The sequence below is a fragment of the Theropithecus gelada genome, chromosome 4 (genome assembly GCF_003255815.1).
Source record: "Theropithecus gelada isolate Dixy chromosome 4, Tgel_1.0, whole genome shotgun sequence".
Lineage (NCBI taxonomy): Eukaryota > Metazoa > Chordata > Mammalia > Primates > Cercopithecidae > Theropithecus > Theropithecus gelada.
The window spans coordinates 40223479-40244501 of NC_037671.1; the positions used below are offsets into that span (position 1 = coordinate 40223479).

General features: G+C 37.8%; 1 protein-coding gene and 1 non-coding gene across 3 annotated transcripts in view; both read left to right on the forward strand.

The window, feature by feature from the left end:
- ZFAND3 (zinc finger AN1-type containing 3) overlaps positions 1–21023 on the forward strand; it is a 329450-nt gene that overhangs the window by 84312 nt on the left and 224115 nt on the right. The window lies entirely within an intron of this gene.
- On the forward strand, positions 13085–13252 carry LOC112624035. Its single transcript, XR_003119351.1, has one exon. It is a non-coding gene; the product is annotated as a U1 spliceosomal RNA (small nuclear RNA).

Consider the following 21023-nt stretch of genomic DNA (forward strand, 5'->3'; position numbering starts at 1 on the left):
ATAGAAAATTATTGTATTTTATGTTTTTAATACATAAATTAGCTGGGCATGGTGGCACACCCCTGTAGTCCCAGGCACTTGGAGGACTGAGGCAGGAGGATTGCTTGAGCCCAACAGGTTGAGGCTGCGGCTGTGGTGAGCTGAGATGACACCACTGCACACTAGCCTGAGTGGCAGAGTGACACCCTGTCTCAAAACACCACCACCACCAACAAACAAACACAACAAATATAACAGTAAAAATTATAAAAGAAAATTTTGTTCATATCTTTTCAGGTATGTTAGACCCTTCTAGTTCTTGTCTGTTGCTTCCATGTCTTTCCAATAGCTGTAATCATGAATTAGATCCCATTTCCTTTGAAAAAAAATAATTTTAATTGAATGTAGACTTTTTCTTTTCCGATAGAGATGCAGCAACAAGCTTCTTTTACTTACTTTTTTTTTTTTTTTTTAAAAGAGGTGATGTCTCACTATATTGCCCAGGCTGAACTTGAATTCATGGTCTCAGGTGATTCTCCTGCTTCAGCCTCCCAGGTAGCTGGGACTGTATATAGGCATGAACGACTGCACTGGCCATGTCCTATTTACTTAACATTTTACAGACATTACCCTATGTTGTTACTTAGTTTGGAAGTAGTTTCATAGATGATTTTAAATAGTAATAATTTCAGAGTAACATAAAGCTAAAAAATTGGCAAAGCATATCAAGCTGTGTGCAGTAATTTAGGATGGATCTTTACACTTCTCTAAAAAGTATTCATTTTTAAAAGGTTGCTTTGATCACCAGTCTTGAAAGTTTTGAGGGTCTTTATTGGTACATGATAAGAATTTTTAAGCTTAGAAAACCAATTTTATGTTAAAACTTCTTTATTTATTGGGTAAACTTGTATCAGAATTATAATTACCTGTATAATTGAAAAATCCTATAATTTAAGGTGTAAATAAGCTTTCCAGTTAAAGTCAACAAGAAAATATGTAGGAATATTTGATTTATTCTTTGACACATGAAACATTCTGGCAAGCTTTCAGACTAATAGAACGGTTTCCAGAGATTGAATAAAACTGTTTATCACTAATTTACTGGTCATCTAGATTACCACATTTGTTTTCTGGGAACTTTATCATTCAGGGGCTAATCATCCATTTTCTGAATTTTCTAAATTATTTTCAAAGCTTCTCTATCTGCCGTATCACCTTTCTTGCTACCAAGCTTTCGACAGCACATATTCCCTTTAACTAGTAGAGTAAGGTGGAATAGCGAGAGTATGTACATTCACCTTAGGTCAGTAGTCTGTGGTTCTTGGGTGGGAGAGAGAAAGGAGGTTTAACAATTGAGAATTTCAAAGTCATCTATTGATTTTAGTATCAGTGGCAGAGCATGCACTCTAATAGCATGAATAATTTAATCATAACTAAGGTAGGACTGATGAAAATTTTAAACGTGAAGTTCATAAAAAATATGCTTGCTTTTTAGAAAATGTTTTCCATAAATAAGTTGGAATCTATGCTCTGTACCTTGTAAGTTGCTAGCTGCTATTCTAAACAATAGTCCCTTTATGAGGTGAGAGGTTGTTGTTCTATGGATAGTCTTAAAGTTTCTGAAATAAAGGGACAGATTTTCTTTAAAAAGAAACAAACCACTTGGCCTATTTGAAAGGGAATAAACAACTATAGCCTACAGTTTTTGCTTTTCTGGATTGCCAAATTCGAGCTCAGAGCAGATTCTTCAGCTGAGCAATAAACCTTTGAAAATTGCTTTATAATGGAAATGCTGACAGACCATTAACTATAGTGGTGCAAATGTGCTGCTCTGACATACATAAGGTTGTCCCAAGTTGCTAAATAGAATAAACCATGTTGGGCAGTGTGCATCCTGTGGAAGCCTATGTGGGTGTATACAGTTTGTCATGTAATGCCACCTGATTATTAATGGGGGAAGTTCCATCATATCACCTTAGACATGCAGGAGAAGTACCATTTTAGAAGAAAGGAGTGGTTTAGGCTCTGCTGATGCTGATAGCTCATTTTATATTTGCTATACTGGAAAAAGCCCAGGGTAAATTTAACATGATGCATTTAATCACCATTCCAATTACAGTGCCACTGAAGCAAATCAGTGTTTTCTTACTACCAATTCACTGGAACTTCTAGGTCATAAAGTATCATTATTAGGCATATTGGAAAGTCTCAGCCCAATGGAAATGTGGATTCTGGGGCTTTCCAGTTGCTTTGAAATAGTGACAGAGGCTGCCTGGCTGTACATTGTCCCCATGTAAGATGAGAACTGGAATTTAAAGGGATTGATATGACAAAGCGAGAATTATATAATGACCCAGGGAAGGATGAAGCAGAATGTTCACTTCTAAAAGCAAAATAAGGAAAATGATGAAAAGGGATGATTACTTTCATAGTAGCCTGCTTAGTGACTCATGCCCCTGCTAATAATAAGTATTGTGAGAATATGTCTTATTCTTGGCTATATTCACAGCACCTAGAACAGTGCCTGGCACATAATGTGGATGTCAGTCAATGTTGGATTTACTTGCGTTTGTTTATTTAAAACCTATTTGGGGTTAGATTGTCAGGAATCCTGCTACATGTTGTGTAAAGCTTCTAGCGTGTACGTGTGTGTATTTCGTATAATACGTTTATGTATATGAGCAGTTGGAATTGATCACTAAAAGATTTCTTAAAGGTAATATAAATACAGTTTGATATGTTGAGTATCATGAATGAATCAATGCAAAGATTCAAGTATACTTGGGGTAGAATCATGTCCTTTGAAATGTCAGTGTACAGTAAAAAGGTCTGACATCATAACTAGATTATAAATCCTATACTCTTGTATTCCAAAATCAATATAATTCGACTGGGCTTATATGTCCTGTTTGACAGAATATAAATTTTACTTTCCTGTGGCAATTCCCAAACTGAGCTGCCCACTTGGACTTTTAAGAAAATGTAAGCATTCTTGGGCATTGACCCAACAATTTTCATTCTCTAGATCCTGGGGTGGGGCCTAGGAATCTGTATTTTTTAATAATTTCCTTTCTGTGGGTGTTTACATACAGTCAGTTTCTCTGCTACCCACCTTTCATGATTTGCTTTGTAATTTGGTGACAATCACCTTGGACCTTTTGGGTTCTCTGGAAATGGTAACCAGTAAGGTAATTAATAATTAATGTTTTATACTGGTAGAAGGAAAGAAATGCTAACATGTGTCGTACTAAAGATCTTTTAGGATTAGTGTTGACTTTCTGTTCATATATTTCACTGGAAAGCTATTGTCAGGACATTTTGGGGAAGGTGATTTTTAAAATGTGGCATATTCATGGAGTTGTATTGCTGGAAGTTACCTTAGAAACCATTTAGTTTATTCCCTTTTATATTTGAGTTAATCTTAAAAATGTTAGGGTGTATTGCTTATTAGTTAAGTTGCCTCATTTCTCAGCCATGGTTTCTTAAGCATAAGATGGGGATAACACCTACCTACCTTATAGTTTTTTTAGGATTAACTGAAATTCAAAAAGTTCCTAGCTTGTGTCTTGTTTGTAGCAATGTAGCAAGTGTTCAGTAAATGTTTAATATTTTGACATACCTGTAATATGATCTGTGGTATACATAAAAGCCAAAAGAGGTAGAAAAAGTTATAGTAATTAAGTTCAAGTTAAAAATGTTGTACACCCACAGGCAGAGTTTTATTTTAAAATTATGGTATAATACTTACAAAATACACCATTTTAAATCATTTTAACCATTTTTAAGTAAACCATTCGGTGGTGTTTAGTATAGTCAGTATTGTGCAGTCATCACTGTCTAGTTTGAGAACATTCTTACTACTGCCAAAGGAAACCTGTACCCATTGAGGAGCCACTTCCTATTCTTTTCTCTGTATCCGCTTGCAACCACTGATCTGTTTTTTGTCTTTATGGATTTATCTATTCAGTCTCTTTCATATGAGTGAAATAACAAAAAATGACTATTTTCACTGTATAATGCTTTCAGGGTTTATCTGTGTTGTTGTGTGTATCTTACTGCATAGCTTCCATTTTTTAAAAAATGACCAAACAACATTCCATTGTATGGAGTTGATAGACATTTAGGTCCCTTCCAACCTTTGGCTGTGTGAGTGGAGCTGCCACGAACATGCATGTATAAGTTTTTGTTTGAACACCTATTTTCACTTTTTGGGTATACACGTGGGTGTGGAATTGCTAGGTCTTGTGGTAATTTTATGTTTAATTTACTGAGGAACTCCAAACTGTTTTCCACAGTGGCTGTACCATTTTATACTCCTTTAGCAATGTATTAGGGTTCCAGTTTTTCCACATACTGGGCAACACTGACTTTCTGGTTTTTTTTTTAAGTTAAATTTTATAGCCATCCTAGTAGATATGAAGTGTATCTTATTGTGGTTTTGATTTGCATTTTGCTGATGGCTAATGATGGCATCTTTACCTGTGATTTTTGACCATTCATATATTTTCTTTGAAGAATTGGCTGTTCAGGTGTTTTGCCCAGTATTTAATTGGGTTGTCTTTTTGTTGTTGAAAGCAGTCTTTTGATTATGAAATTAATTTATGCATTCTTCTCTAGGGGCCTTATTTGGAAATATATACTTGATAATATAAAAATTTATTTTGGAATATAAAATTAAGGACTGGACTTCATTACATTTTAAGTAAACTTTTATTGGATGCTTCCTTTTAATGTATTTTTTTAGTAGAAATGAAACTATTTTTATTTTGTAGCTTAGCCTGATGCCTGATTCCGTACTTGCACTGACTCCCTGTCTGCACTAACAAATTATCAGATGTATTCCTTTCCAGAATATTGTTTTACATTGATTTTTTTTTTTCAGATCATAGAATGTTCCTCTCCCAACTTTTTGTTGACAGCTTTACTGAGGTATAATTTACATACCATAAAACACACCCATTCTAACTGTTTGTAGTTCAGTGATTTTTTAGTAAACTTACAGCATTGTACCACAGTTAACACAATGCAATATTGGAACATTTCTATCCTTCTGAAAAGTTTTCCTCAGGCCTTTTGGAAGTCATTTTCTGTTCCCACCCCTTGGTGAACTCTGATGGTTTCTGTTACTCTTGATTTGCTTTTTCTGAGTATTTCACGTAAGTGGAATCATAATGTGTAGTCTTTTGTGACTAGCTTCTCTCACTGAACATGTTTTTGTGATTCATCTGTATTGTAGGATGTATCTGTAGGTCTTTTTTTTTTGTTTGTTTGTTACTGAGTAGTATTTCATTCTGTGAATAATACCACGTTTTATTTATTCATTCACAAGTTGATGGGGGTTTGGATCATTTCTAGTTTTTGGCTATTATGCATAATGAACATTCAAGTACAAGTCTTTGTGAGGACATCCTCTTTCAACTTTTTATTTTGAAAAATTTAAACCCCACAGAAAGATTGAAGTAAATAGTATAACAAACACCTATTTACTCTTTACCTAGATTCACTATTAACATATGCCTACTGTACTTTGCCTTTTTCTATAAATATACTTTTTCCAGAACCATTTGTAGATATTATACTTTATCTCTTATGTATTTCAGCATGAATTTCCTAAGAATGACATTCACATACATAACCATGATATCATTTATCACACTTAAGAAAATGAACAGTAATCTCATGTCAAGTACTTTATAGTCCATATTGAAACTTGTCCCAAAAATGTCTTCTGTAGTTCCCACCCCCCCTTTCTAATGTAACATCCCCAAATGATTTATGGATTGCAGTTGGTTTGATATTTCTCTTAGTCTCTCTTAATCTAGAATGGTTCCCCTTCTTTTTGTTTGTCCTGTCAGTGAGGTTTGGAAGAATACAAGCCTTCCACATTTTAGATTAACATTTTGACAAGGATTCTTAATATCAAGGTGAAGTTGTGTACATTTTAGTACACCAGTGATTAAGTGATTAAGTGAAAAAGTGAGTTACAGCTCAAATCTAAAAATACCTTAAATGCTTTATTTTAGTGTAAAACGTACATGTACATTGCCATTAGTGTGAACATGTCAGGTTCTCCCCTTTCTTGTGTAGAAAAGTTTGATCACTTGCTTAGGGGTATTGAATGCCAGATTCTAAAGGAATGACTTTCTCTTTGTATTAAGTAATTTGTAGGATGAAACTTTGAAACCGTATGGGATCTTGTTCATCAGTAACCTTTCACCTGATTGTTTCAGGGTCCTTGAAATAATTACTATATTGGGAGAATGTTTTAAAAAATAATTTCATAAGTTATGCACTATTTGAAAAGACATTTGACATTGTCTCCTTAGGTTTCTTTACTTGGGTAAATATGCCCCAGATGTCTGTTACATTGTAGTTTGTACTTAACTCTTTCAGAGAGGAATTTACTTATGAATGTGTTGTGGTGATAAGTGTGGAGATGGATTTTGGTTTAGAAGTTACTTTTGATTTTACAGTGATACTCGATTGCATTTTAGCACTCAGCAAGATGGTAGAGAAATTAATGGAATCCATTAAGAGGGAAGACTTTCTGAATAGATATCCACCTGACAATACTAGATTTCTTTCTTTCGTTCTTTCATTCATTCGTTCTTTCATTCTTTCGTTCTTCCCCTTCCCCTTCCCCTTTCCCCTTTCCCCTTTCCCCCTTTTTTTGACGGAATCTTGCTCTGTCGCCCAGACTGGAGTTCAGTGGTACTATCTCAGCTCACTGCAACCTCCGCCTCCCAGGTTGGAGTGATTCTCCTACCTCGTCTTCCCTAGTAGCTGTGACTACAGGTGTGCACCACCATGACCAGCTAATTTTTGTAGTTTTAGTAGAGTCGGGGTTTTGCCATGTTGGCTAGGCTCCTCTTGAACTCCTTACCTCAGGTCATCCACCTGCCTTGGCCTCTCAGAGTGCTGGGATTACAGGCATGAGCCATTGCGCTTAGCCTAAATATATTTCTGAATGTTAAGAATTTTGTTTAGAATTTTTTTTTGACATTTTGCTAAAGTTTTTGGTGGAGTTTCCTGTTTTATCCTATGCATTTCTGAAATTGCTTATACTATAGTTGTGCTGATTAATCATGGGTAGAATCTCAAAATGTTACATTCAAGCCTGTAAATACTTGTATTTCTTTTCCTGGGAAAAGAGAATATAGCATGTCAATAATATCAGTAATTAATGTGAAGCTCTTTGCTCTATCATTGATTTTTGACTGGCTTACACCAGAACATGGGAAATGTACTGCAGAAGCCTCTTATTCAAATTGATAAGACTGATAGGTAAGTAAAAAAAAAAATGTGTTAAAGCATGAAATCTTGAAAAGCAACTTGAATGTTTAAAACATAAATTTACATGATTTGCATTTTTCACTGTAGGTCTATGACTTGTTCTTTGCATGTCATCAACTGATTTGAGAACCATACACCGTTTCTGCATAAGCCACACAAATAATACATTGTCTGTGATAGTTTAGCATAGTAGAAATGTGGCCTCTAAGACCAGGCCTCCTGGGCTGCAACCCTCATTCTCTCTTCTTACTAGCATATGAACCAAGGCAAGTTACTTGACAGTTCTGTGCCTCAGTTTCCCCATTTGTAAAATGCAGATAATACCAGTGAGTCAGTAATTGTCAAACACATACTAGTTTAAAATGATTAACTCATTTATACCAGTGAGTCAGTAATTGTCAAACATATACTAGTTTAAAATGATTAACTCATTTAATCCTGTTGGTAACTGGCATGTAAGTGCTTAAGTAATTGTTAATTAATGTCCAGTTTTGGTTTCATTAAGTGAAATGAGAGTAAAGACATTTATGAAGCAATCTGAAGGTACTCTTTCTAGATTTCAAAAAATATTTTAATTAAAACATTTGTAAATCTGACAAATATAAATTGTGTATGTTTATGGTGTACAGCTTGGTGTTTTGATATATGTATACATTGTAATGCCTAAATCAAGCTAATTAACACCTCACACACCTATCATTTTTGGGCAGTGGGAACATTTAAAATCTACTCTTAGCAATTTTCAAGTATACAATAAATTGTTACTAAGTATAATCACCATACAATGGATTTATTCCTCCTAATGAAATTTTATATCTTTTGATGAACATATCCCCAACCCCCCGTTCTACTCTCTGCTTCTGTGAGTTGGACTCTTTTACATTCTGCATGTAAATGAGATCATGTGGTATTTGTCATTCTGTGTCTGGCTTATTTCACTTAACATGATGTCCTCCAGGTTCATCCTTGTTTTTACAAATGAAAGAATTTCCTTCCCTTTTAAGGCTTAATAGTATTCCGTTGTGTTTATATGTCACATTTTATTCATGCATCCATTAATGGGCACTTAGGTTGATTTCATGTCTTGGCTATTGTGAATAATGCTGCAGTGAACATGGGAGTGTAGATACCTCTTCAGCATCCTGATTCCATTCCTTTGGATATATACCCAGAAGTGGAATTGCTGGCTCAATTCCACTGGTAGTTCTATTTTTAATTTTAATACACTGTTTTCCGTATTGGGTGTACTAATTCCAATCAGTAGTGTACAAGGGTTCCCTTTTTCCCCACATCCTTGCCAACACTTGTTATTTCTTGTCTTTTTGGATCATGGCCATCTAACAGGAGTGAGGTGATAACTATTCCACTGCAGTTTTAATTTGCATTTATCTGGTGATTATTAATGTTGAATACTTTTTCGTATACCTGTTGGCTATTTGTGTGTCGTCTTTTGGGAAATGTCTATTCAGATCATTTGACCATTTTTTAAATTGGGTTATCTGTTTTCTTGCTATTGAGTTGAGCTCCTTGTATATTTTAGATGTTAAGTATGGTCATCAGAAGTATGGTTTGCACATATTCTCTTTCATTCTGCAGGTTGCGTCTTTACTCTGTTGACTGTTTCCTTTTCTTTGTATAATTTTTCCAGATTTTTATGATTTGTATCCATCCCAGTCTTTAAGTTATCTTGGCCATGCTTGGCAGTATGTCTTTGATCTATTCAGAGCAGTCAACGTAGATTTTAAAGAAATAATGTGTCCTTTTTGCACTTACTGGTTTGGGTTATAACTAATTAAATTATCTACAGTAATGGAACAGGCATAATTATAAGGCAGACTTGGAAACACAAACCACTGGTTCTTGTTAGACATTCAGTTCAACAGGTGGGAGTGGAGATGAGCTTGTATATTGAAAAATAGCTTTGCTGCCTGAGATGGCATCTGGCAAGCTGTGGTTATGTCAGCCTGTTTTATGGGGGCCTCACTACCATAGATTAGTACAGTCAGTTGAGTAGAATGTTGCCAAGAAAACTTAATGCTGCTTTCTTTGAAGATGAGTATGATGGAGATGCACCATCTTAGGGTGCCTAATGTAGGTTGGTTGCTATGGATCTGTTTTCTGCCAGCTTACTCTGTGTGTGTGTGTGTGTGTGTGTGTGTGTATGTGTGTGTGTGTGATGGTGTAGGTAGCATATGTTTGTGAGAGGTGGCAAGTTTATGGCTAAGAAGATAGACTGACCTAGGACTATCAGGATCCTCTGAGAACAATTACCTATGGCTCAGCATCAGTCCCCAGCACTGAGGAGGGGGACCATGCACTCTGAGTTGAATTCAGTCAGTCGGATCCTGATCCCAGTGCTTTCTAATACTTCCACCAGAGTCTTAGATGGTAGCGCACAGTGTATGCTCATTAAGATTGTGAAATGGCCTCAAATTGAATAGGTGTCTCAATAGAAAACTTGATTAAATTTCACAATACCTGATGGTTTAGGAAAGTTGGCGAATATACATATGGCATTTAGCTGGATCAGGGCAAGGTAATTTTCTTAAGGAAAGTAAATCGTTGTTGAAATTTGGTATGGGGGTAGGGTTTGTACTACACGTGATAGTACAAAGTATCCCAAAGTGCTAAGAAAACCAGTTAAATAAGGGTCATTGATAATGCTGTTGTAGTTGGTCCGAGTGTTGTGGGTTATTGTTAAGCTGATAATGCCTTTGCATTCAAAACCATTGTTAAGAAGTCATATAATTGGAATGCTGCTTATGGAAGTTACAGGGCTTCACTGTACTTAGTATTTCACAGTGTAAACATATGACAGGGATATCAGAAAGAAATGTTCTGAGTGAGAAAACTGTCTGAAAAACTAGTAAATAGTCCTGTAGCTGAATGTTATAGTAGATACACTTAGCTTAGAAATACAAGGAAGTTTAGTAATTCTCTTAATAGATTATACAGGCATACCTTACAGATACTGCAGTTTTTGTTCCTAACCACCACAGTATAGCACAAGTTACACAAATTTTTTGGTTTCTGAGTACATATAAAAGTTACATTTACACCATACTGTAATCTGTTAAGTGTGTAACAGCATTATGTCTAAAAAATGTATATACTTTAATTAAAATATACTTTTGCTTAAAAATCTGCTAACAATCATCTGAACCTTCAATGAAGCACAACTTTTTGCTGTGGAGGATCTTGCCTTGATCAAGGTGGTGGTTGCTAAAGGCTGGGTGGGGTCTCTGGCAGTTTCCTAAAATAAGACAACAATGAAGTTTGCTGCATCAGTTGCCTCTTTTTTATGAAAGATTTCTCTGTAGAATGTAATGCTGTTTGATAGCATTTTACCCACAGTAGAACTCCTTTCAGAATTGGAATCAATCCTCTCAAACCCTGCTGCTGCTTTATCAGCTGAGTTTATGTAATATTCTAAATCCTTTGTTATTTCAACAGTGTTTACAACATCTTCAGGAGGAGATTTATCTCAAGAAACCAGTTTCATTCGTTGCTCATTCATTTAGATTTTATTATGACATTGCAGTGATTCACATCTTCAGGCTTTACCTCTGATTCTACTTCTCTTGCTGTTTACACCACATCTGTACTTATTTCCTCCACTGAAATCTGGAACCCCTCAAAGCTATCCATGAGAGTTGGAATCAACTTCCAAACTTCTGTGAATGTTGCTTTTTTGACCTCTTCCCATGAAGAGGTATCACAGATGTTCTTAAGGACAACTAGAATGGTCAGTCCTTTCCAGAAAATGTTCTGTTTACTTTGGCCAGTTTCATCAGAAGAATCACTGTCTATGGGAGCTATATTCTTTGTTTTTGGAGACGGAGTTTCACTCTTGTTGCCCAGGCTGGAGTGCAATGATGTGATCTTGACTCTCTGCAACCTCTGCCTCCTGGGTTTAAGTGATTCTCCTGCCTCAGCCTCCTGAATAGCTGGGACTGTAGGCACAGGCCACCATGCCTGGCTAATTTTTTTTTTTTTGTATTTTTAGTAGAGATGAGGTTTCGCCATGTTGTCCAGGCTGGTCTTGAACTCCTGACCTCAGGTGATCTCACCTCAGCCTCCCAAAGTACTGGGATTACAGGTGTGAGTTACTGTGCCTGGCCAGCAGCTATATTCTTATGAAATGTATTTCTTAATAAGACTTGAAAGCTGAAGTGATTCCTTGATCCATGGGCTGCAGAATGAATGTTGTGTTTGCAGGCATGAAAACAACATTCATCTCCTTGTGCATCTCCATCAGAACTCTTGGGTGACCAGGTGTGTTGTCAGTGAGCAGCAGTATTTTGAAAGGAATCTTTTTTTCTGAGCAGTAGTTCTAAACAGTGGGCTTAAAATATTCAGTAAACCATCCTGTGAACAGATGTGCTATCTTCCAGACCCTGTTGTTTCGTCCCTGGAGCACAGGCAGAGTAGATTTAGCATAGTTGTTGTTTTTTGTTTTTGTTTTTGAAACAGGGTCTTGTTCTGTAACCCAGGCTGGAGTGCCAGCGTGCAGTGGTGTAATCTTGGCTAACTGCAATCTCTGCCTCCTGTGTTCAAGTGATTCTCTTGCCTCAGCCACCTGAGTAGCGGGGATTATAGGTGTATACCACCACACCTGGCGAATTTTTGTATTTTTAGTAGAGATGGGGTTTTGCCATGTTGGCCAGGCTGGTCTCGAAATCCTGGCCTCAAGTGATCAGCCTGCCTTGGCCTCCCAAAGTGCTGGGATCACTGGGATCCCAGGTGTGACCCATAATTTGTCCCTCTTTTCCTTTCCTCTCCCCTCCCCTCCCCACTCCTCTCCCGTCCCCTTCCCTCCCCATTCCCCTCCCCTCCCCTCCCCTTCCCTCCCCATTCCCCTCCCCTCCGCTCCCCATTCCCCTCCCCTCCCCTCCCCACTCTCCTCCCCTCTCCTTCCCTCCCCACTCTCCTCCCCTCCTCTCCCCTCCCCACTCCCCTCCCTTCCCCTCCCTTTCCCTCTCCTCTCCTCTCCCCTGCTAGGATTACAGGCGTGAGCCACTGGTGCCTGTCTAGGTGTGACCCATAATTCTTAAGAGCCCTAGGATTTTTGGAATAGTAGCTGATCACTGGCTTCAACTTAAAGTCACCAGCTGCCTTAGCCCTTAACAAGAGAATCAGTTGATTCTTTGAAATGTTGAAGCCCGGCATTGACTTATCCTTTCTAACTATAAAGTCCTCTGTAGCATCATTTTCCAGTATAAGACTGTTTGGTCGACATTGAAAATCTGCTGTTTAGTGTAGCCACCTTCATTTTAGCTAGATCTTTTGGATAACTTGTTCCAGCTTGTACAACAGCACTTGCTGCTTCACCTTGCATTTTTGTTATGGAAATGGATTTTTTTTTTTTTTTTTAAAACTTCGTGAACCAACTTCTGCTATCTTCAGACTTCTCTTCTGCAGCTTCCTCACTTCTCTCAGCCTTTATACAACTGAAGAGAGTTAGGCTCTTGCTCTGGATTAGGATTTGGTTTAAGGGAATATTGTGGCTGGTTTGATCTTCTGTCTTGATCACTAAAACTTTCTCCATATTCGTACGTTCACTGGAGTAGCATTTTAACTTTCCCTTCAGAACTTTTTCTTTGCATTCACAACCTGGCTAACTGGCATAACAGGCCTAGCTTTAGGCCTAACTTGGCTTTCAACATGCCTTTTTCACTAAGCTTAATCATTTCTAGTTTTTGATTTAAAGTAAGAGATGTGTGACTCTTTTCAGTTGAACACTTAGAGGACATTGTAGCATTATTGACCTAATTTTAATATAGTCCCAAGAAAATGGTAGAGAGATGGAGGAATGGCCAGTTGGCAGAGTGATCAGAACACGCAATATCTGTTGATGAAGTTTGCTGCCTTGGGCTTATCCATTGCACTCTGGATGTGCTGACCCCTGCAGTTTTCCACGAACGTGAGAAACTTGACTGCATAATTTGTGGTAGTGGGAGGCTGCATTTGCATTCTGCTCTGATGCTGTGTGTTTTTAAAAAATTTTTTGTTTGTTTGTTTTTTGAGACAGAGCTTCATTCTTTTTGCCCAGGCTGGAGTACAGTGGCACGACCTCAGCCCACTGCAACCACTGCCTCCCAGATTCAAGTGATTCTCCTGCCTCAGCCTCCCGAGTAGCTGGGATTTCAGGCATGCACCACTACGCCTGGCTAATTTTATATTTTTAGTAGAGACGGGGTTTCACCACGTTGGTCAGGCTGGTCTCAAACTTCTGACCTCAGGTGATCCGCCCACCCCGGCTTCCTGAAGTGCTGGTATTATAGGCATGAGCCACTGTGCCTGGCCGCTGTGTTTTTTTAACTTACAAAAAAAAAAAGTTTGTTGGCTTGTATGGGCATAGTTTATGGTGTCCCAAAACAATGACAATAGTAACACTAAAGACACTGATCATAGATCACCATTGTAGATATAATAATAATGAAAATGTTTGAAATATTGCGAACCTTATCAAAATGTGAGAGAAGAAGGCTTCAGACAATCAAACTTCTCCAAGCTAAAGGAGGAAGTTCGAACCCATCGCAAAGAAGCTAAAAACCTTGAAAAAAGATTAGATGAATGGCTAACTAAAATAACCAGCGTAGAGAAGTCCTTAAATGACCTGATGGAGCTGAAAACCATGGCATGGGAACTACGTGACAGATGCACAAGCTTCAGTAGCCGATATGATCAAGTGGAAGAAAGGGTATCAGTGACTGAAGATCAAATGAATGAAATGAAGCGAGAAGAGAAGTTCAGAGAAAAAAAGAGTAAAAGGAAACGAACAAAACATCCAAGAAATGTGGGACTATGTGAAAAGAACAAATCTACGTCTGATTGGTGTACCTGAAAGTGACAGGGAGAATGGAACCAAGTTGGAAAACACTCTTCAGGATATTATCCAGGAGAATTTCCCCAACCTAGCAAGGCAGGCCAACATTCAAATTCAGGAAATACAGAGAACGCCACAAAGATACTCTTCGAGAAGAGCAACTCCAAACGAGACACATAATAGTCAGATGCACCAAAGTTGAAATGAAGGAAAAAATGTTAAGGCAGCAGCCAGAGAGAAAGGTCGGGTTACCCACAAAGGGAAGTCCCTCAGACTAACAATGGATCTCTTAGCAGAAACTCTATGAGCCAGAAGAGAGTGGGGGCCAGTATTCAACATTCTTAAATAAAAGAATTTTCAACCCAGAATTTCATAGCCAGCCAAACTAAGCTTCATAAGTGAAGGAGAAATAGAACCCTTTATAGACAAGCAAATGCTGAGAGATTTTGTCACCACCAGGCCTGCCCTACAAGAGCTCCTGAAGGAAGCACTAAACATAGAAAGGAACAACCAGTACCAACCACTGCAAAAACAGGCCAAATTGTAAAGACTGTCCTTGGTAGGAAGAAACTGCATCAACTAATGAGCAAAATAACCAGCTAACATCATTATGACAGGATTCACACATAACAATATTAACCTTAAATGTAAATGGGCTGAATGCTCCAGTGAAGAGACACAGACTGGCAAAGTGGATAAAGAGTCAAGACCCATCAGTGTCTGTATTCAGGAGACCCATCTCATGTGCAGAGACACACATAGGCTCAAAATAAAGGGATGGAGGAAGATCTGCCAAGCAAATGGAAAATTAAAAAAGGCAGGGGTTGCAATCCTAGTCTCTGATAAAACAGACTTGCAGCCAACAAAGATCAAAAGAGATAAGGCCATTACATAATGGTAAAGGGATCAATTCAATAAGAAGAGCTAACTATCCTAAATATATATGCACCCAATACAGGAGCACCCAGATTCATAAAGCAAGTCCTTAGAGACCTACAAAGAGACTTAGACTCCCACACAATAATAATGGGAGACTTTAACACTCCACTGTCAACGTTAGACAGATCAACGAGACAGAAAGTTAAAAAGAATATCCAGGAATTGAACTCACTTCTGCACCAAGTGGACCTAATAGACATATACAGAACTGTCCACACCAAATCAACAGAATATACATTCTTCTCAGCACTACATTGCACTTACTCCAAAATTGACCACATAGTTGGAAGTAAAGCGCTCCTCAGCAAATGTAAAAGAACAGAAATTATAACAAACTGTCTCAGACCACAGTGCAATCAAACTAGAACTGAGGATTAAGAAACTCAATCAAAACCACTCAACTACATGGAAACTGAACAATCTACTCCTGAATGATTACTGGGTATATAACGAAATAAAGGCAGAAATAAAGATGTTATTTGAAACCAATGAGAACAGAGACACAACATACCAGAATCTCTGGGACACATTTAAAGCAATGTGTAGAGGGAAATTTATAGCACTGAATGCCTACAAGAGAAAGCAGGAAAGATCTAAAATTGACACCCTAACATCACAATTAAAAGAACTAGAGAAGCAAGAGCAAACACATTCAAAAGCTAGCAGAAGGCAAGAAATAACTAAGATCAGAACAGAACGGAAGGAGAGACACAAAAAAACCCTTCAAAAAATCAATGAATCCAGGAGCCGGTTTTTTGAAAAGATAGACTGCTAGCAAGACCAATAAAGAAGAAAAGAGAGAAGAATCAAATAGATGCAAAATGTGAAACAGATATGAAGTAAGCACATGCTGTTGGAACGAAGACTTGCTCAATGCAGGGTTTCCATAAACCCTCAACTTGTAAAAAGTACAGTACCTCCAAAGTGTGGTTAACTATAGTGCTATAAAACCAGGTATGCCAGCCGGGTGCGGTGGCTCACACCTGTAATCCCAGCACTTTGGGAGGCCGAGGTGGGCAGATCACGAGGTCTGAGATCAAGACCATCCTGGCTAACACGGTGAAACCCTGTTTCCACTAAAAATAAAAAAAAATTAGCTGGGGATGGTGGCGCGTGCCTGTAATCCCAGCTACTCAGGAGGCTAAGGCAGGAGAATGGCTTGAACCCTGGAGGCAGAGGTTGCAGTGAGCCAAGATCACACTGCGGTACATCAGCCTGGTGACAGAGCAAGGCTCTGTCTCAAAAAAAAAAAAGGAAAAAAAAAAAAAAAAAAAAAAAAGGATATGCCATGTATAATTACAGTGGTCTCCCTTTATCCATGTTTTCACATTTTGCAGTTTCTAGTACCTGTAGTCAACCATGTTGTGAAAGTATTAAATGGAAAACTCCTGAAATAAACGTAAGTTTTAAGTTGCACACTATTCTGAATAGCATCATGACATCTCATGCTGTTCTGCTGTATCCTGCCCTGGTGGTGAATCATCCCCTTCTCCAGCATAACCACACTATGTATGCACTACCTGCCTGTTAGTAGCTGTCTTGGTTATCAGGTAGACTGTCATGGTGTCTGTCATGGTATCTCAGTGCTTGTGTTTAAGTAATCCTATTTTACTTAATAATGGCCCCAAAGCACAAACATAGTGATGCTGACATAGTGTTAAAATTGTTCTGTTAACTATTGTTAATCTTCTACTGTGTCGGATTTATAAATTAGGAAATCTGTTTGTGTAGGAAGAGCACAGTGTATATAGAGTTCAGTACTATCCATGATTTCGGGCTTCTGCTGGGAGTCTTGAAATGTATCCCCCAAGGATAATGGGGGACTACTGTATATCACTGTGTGATCATAGATTTATAGAATGTTAGCAGTCACTGGTCTAAGCTCACTTTATTTTAATGGGTGACAAAACCCAGTTGCGAGGTCCCATGTTCAAACTAAGCCTTTCTTCCCAGGTCATTGCTCTTAACACTACCCCTGTAGCAACTGTTTTTACCCTGAAGACAGAATTATAAAGGAGTTTACAACAGTGGGAGGAATATGTGTTGGACATTAGAAATTTATGATTACAAGGGCAATGAAATATGATACACAAGAAGCAATAGAATCTCTGGTTATTGTAGAACAGGAATACTTTAAGTCTTTTTGGGGCAGAGATAGAAAAGATGTACTCTTGAGTTCCCTTCTCAATTGCTGGGGGTTATAACCACAGAATTTTCTTTTGCAAACTCTGGTCAGTCTTGTATTTTGTGATGAATAATTAAAATAGGAAATGGATATTTTGAACTTTGAACTTTACTTGTCAGTGAGCATTGGACTGGGAATAAGGAAAGCAGTTTATTTTCTGCCGTCACCTTTCAACCATTCCTTATCTAGTTTCATTGTAGGTGTGGTATCCTGACTCTTTCACGAACTCCCTGAGAATGGCCTAGTTGATTGATGTAAGGTATAAAATGTTTGGAATTTGAACAAATGAAAGATGTTGAAGTACAAATGACATTTAAAAAATATGTCAGTGACATTATGTATACATTAAAATTTTTCTTGTATGTGCATATTGCTAGATATTGCTTTCTCCTCCTCCATGTTTTGTAGATGTTCTGTTGGTATTTTTATCTTTCCTGAATGACATGAACAGAAATGTTGCATCGTGTAGAAGTCTTTTTTATTTTTGGTTTTTTTTTTGATATGAAGTCTCACTCTGTTGCCCAGGCTGGAGTGCAGTGGTACAATCTTGGCTCACTGCAAGCTCTGCCTCCCGGGTTCATGTCATTCTCCTGCCTCAGCCTGGCAAGTAGCTGGGACTACAGGTGCCTGCCACCACGCCCGGCTAATTTTTTGTATTTTTAGTAGAGATGGGGTTTCACCATGTTAGCCAGGATGGTCTCGATCTCCTGACCTCATGATCCTCCTGCCTCGGCCTCCCAAAATGCTGGGATTACAGGTGTGAGCCACCGTGCCTGGCCTGTGTAGATGTCTTTGCTTGGATATCCTCCAGCTTCTATAAGTGCCTTGTGCTTGTCTTTGTCAGCCATACAGCTTCTTTTCTAGCCTGTTTAACCTTGTAGTTTGAACCCTTGTAACTCTATCATCTCCCAGGTTTATGACACATTTTCTGACAAAGATATAATAATAATACTTCAGGTTACTTTTCATCTTTCACTAAAATTATCATGCCTTTGATTTAATTTACCATAAATATAGATAAAAGAATGCCTCTCTCTGCAAGCCTGAATTATCTTAATGAGAGTAGATGAGTGGATGAAGCAAAAATATTTGCCACTTGGGTAGGACAGGTGAATATTTAATTATTTTGACACACTTTGGGAAAAGTACTCTAAGCTCCATAAGTGTTGTTGTTCCCCCAACCCCACCTATTTTCAAAAGCAACATTGATAGCAAGAAGAAAAATAAGGCCAGAGAATAACTCATTGTTATCTCTCTTAAATTTGTCATTCTCAGTTTAATTCTCAGGTAATTGCTCTCATACTAGATGGTTAAGAAAGTTTTCTGTGTGTTTTCAAGACATGAAAAACGCCCTTTTTTTTTTTTTTTGGAGACAGAGTCTCTGTCGCCCAGGCTGGAGTGCAGTGGCGCGATCTTGGCTCACTGCAACCTCCGACTCTGGTTCAAGTGATTCTTCTGTCTCAGCCTCCTGAGTAGCTGAGATTACAGGCATGCGCCACCACGCCTAGCTAATTTTTGTATTTTTAGTAGAGACGGGGTTTCACCATGTTGGCCAGGACGGTCTCAATCTCCTCACCTCATGATCCGCCTGCCTTGGCCTCCCAAAGTGCTGGGATTATAGTTGTGAGCCACCTCGCCGGGCCAAGAGATCTTATATATATGTTCACCCATTTTGTCCTGATGGTAACTGCATGTATATTTAAAGGTCATAGATTATATAAAATTATATGTAATTTGTATATGCTCCTAATATAAATTTTAAAATGTTAGTTTTTCCACATTTATGAACAGATTTAAATTCTCCATGTCTGCACAGACATTGGACTCAATATTTACCAAATTATTATTTAATATTTACCAAGCCATTTTAAAAGTTATTGACCATGGTTTTTCAGAAGATATCATATTCATTTTATTTTTCAGCCTCCAAGTTGTTTGAGATAAAGCACTTTGAAATCTGTAAATGTTATGATCACTGGAATATTTATCCCAAGCCACAAGAATTCATTCATGTAACATTAGAAGAGTTGTCATCATCTTGACGTCATTTATTATCTTCCTCACATTTCAAGGCTGTTACTGCACTGCTTTCTAGAAGATCTTCAGAGGCCTTCTTCAGTGGCAGCTACTATTTGTAATCACTCTGTAGAAATAAGTATTAAATCTGTGTTTAAAACTGTATCCTCCTTTTTATAAAACTAATTTGTTGTGGTAACCATGACAAAGTATCCAGTATTAGAGTTGGCTTGACATCCTTCCATACCTCGGTATGTCTGACTAGTGTCTCTGACTAGTGATGAGAACTTCACTGTCTCAGCCTTTCACAGACTCTAACTGGAGAGATGCCTCTGGGACTGTGACTCTATATTCCTTTTTTGAAATCCCAAACACCATTCATTTCCCTGGGCATGACTGCATGCTTGGATTTCTCTTTCTCACTTCCAGGTTGTTTTTGAAGCCTTTTTTTTTTTTTTTTTTTTTTTTTTTTGGCCCTTGTTAGTACTTACTATAAAATAATTGGTGTCTGCCCCAAAAGTAAGGATTTAATTGTAAAGCAGTTCCTTCTTTCTGAAAGATAACTTTAGGGAAGAAAACCTTATCTTACATTTGGGGATATATAGTGGGACAGCTACAATCATTGATATATATTGGGTGTGTTAGAGTTGATAGCCTCATTAAGTTTCTCGTATGTGGAAAAATTATTTGGCATTTTAATTCACTTCATTGTATTTTTTTCCCTTTTCTACAGGGGCTTTCATTTGTATATTTTAATTTTTCTTCTTCTTCTTTTGACTAGTTTATTGATGGCCATGCCTCATCTTGTCTGTAATTGTTAGATGGTGCCGGACTAAACTTTTAGTAATATATACAGGGCCACAGATGATAACGTGACTAGTTTTACATCTATACACTATAACTTTTAGTGCAAATACTTGAAACACACAAAAATCGAGGCATTTTGCTCTGCTGTCCTTGAATTTAAAACCACTGCTAATTACAATAACCCACTTGGGATCTAAATTGTTACATTAAAATTAGTTTTTAAAGTGAGCAGGATCCATATTGTTACATTATAGAAACTAACACCCTATTAACAGCTCCATCATTGTAATATTTCCTTAAAAAGAAAATTTGCAGACATGGTCTGAACAATTTAGAGTGATGTGTAACAGTTTGGACAGGCTGGTTGCACCGTTGAAAGCCTCCTTTGTCATTGCCAGCTAGAATGTCATCTGTTTGAACTGATCTTTTTCTTGTTTGCCTAGGGTGAGTAGAGAGTGATGATTTAGTAGAGCTGTTGGCTGCTTCCTGGCTGCCATAGGAAGTTAGTTTTTCTGGCTATATGTGTATGAGGCGGGAAGCAGATTGTTAGTAGTCTTTAATCTAATTTTACCTCTAAGAAAACGAGGATGATATTTAGTGTGTAGTAGGTATTGTGGTTTGTTTTTTCCTTCCTTTCCTTTACCACCCCACTACTCGCCCCCTTCTCCTTCTCTTTGTCCTCTTACCCTTCCCTCCCCTTTCCTCCTTTGTCTGGACTATTAGAAGAGGTTGAATTCAGAAATGTGACTAGTTTTTGCAGATTGTGTTTTTACAGACTAGTTTTTAGAAATGTGACAGTTTTTGCAGATTGATTCCCTTCATTGAAGAAGGAACTTTCTTTGTAGTCTAGATTTTTTTAGTTTTATGATACGTGTCTAGTCTGGAGAAGTTCAGGGACCATAGGACTGGAAGGGCTTGGTATACTTATGTGCTGGTACTGATTTTTCTTTATACTTTTCTTTATTTTTCTTGTGC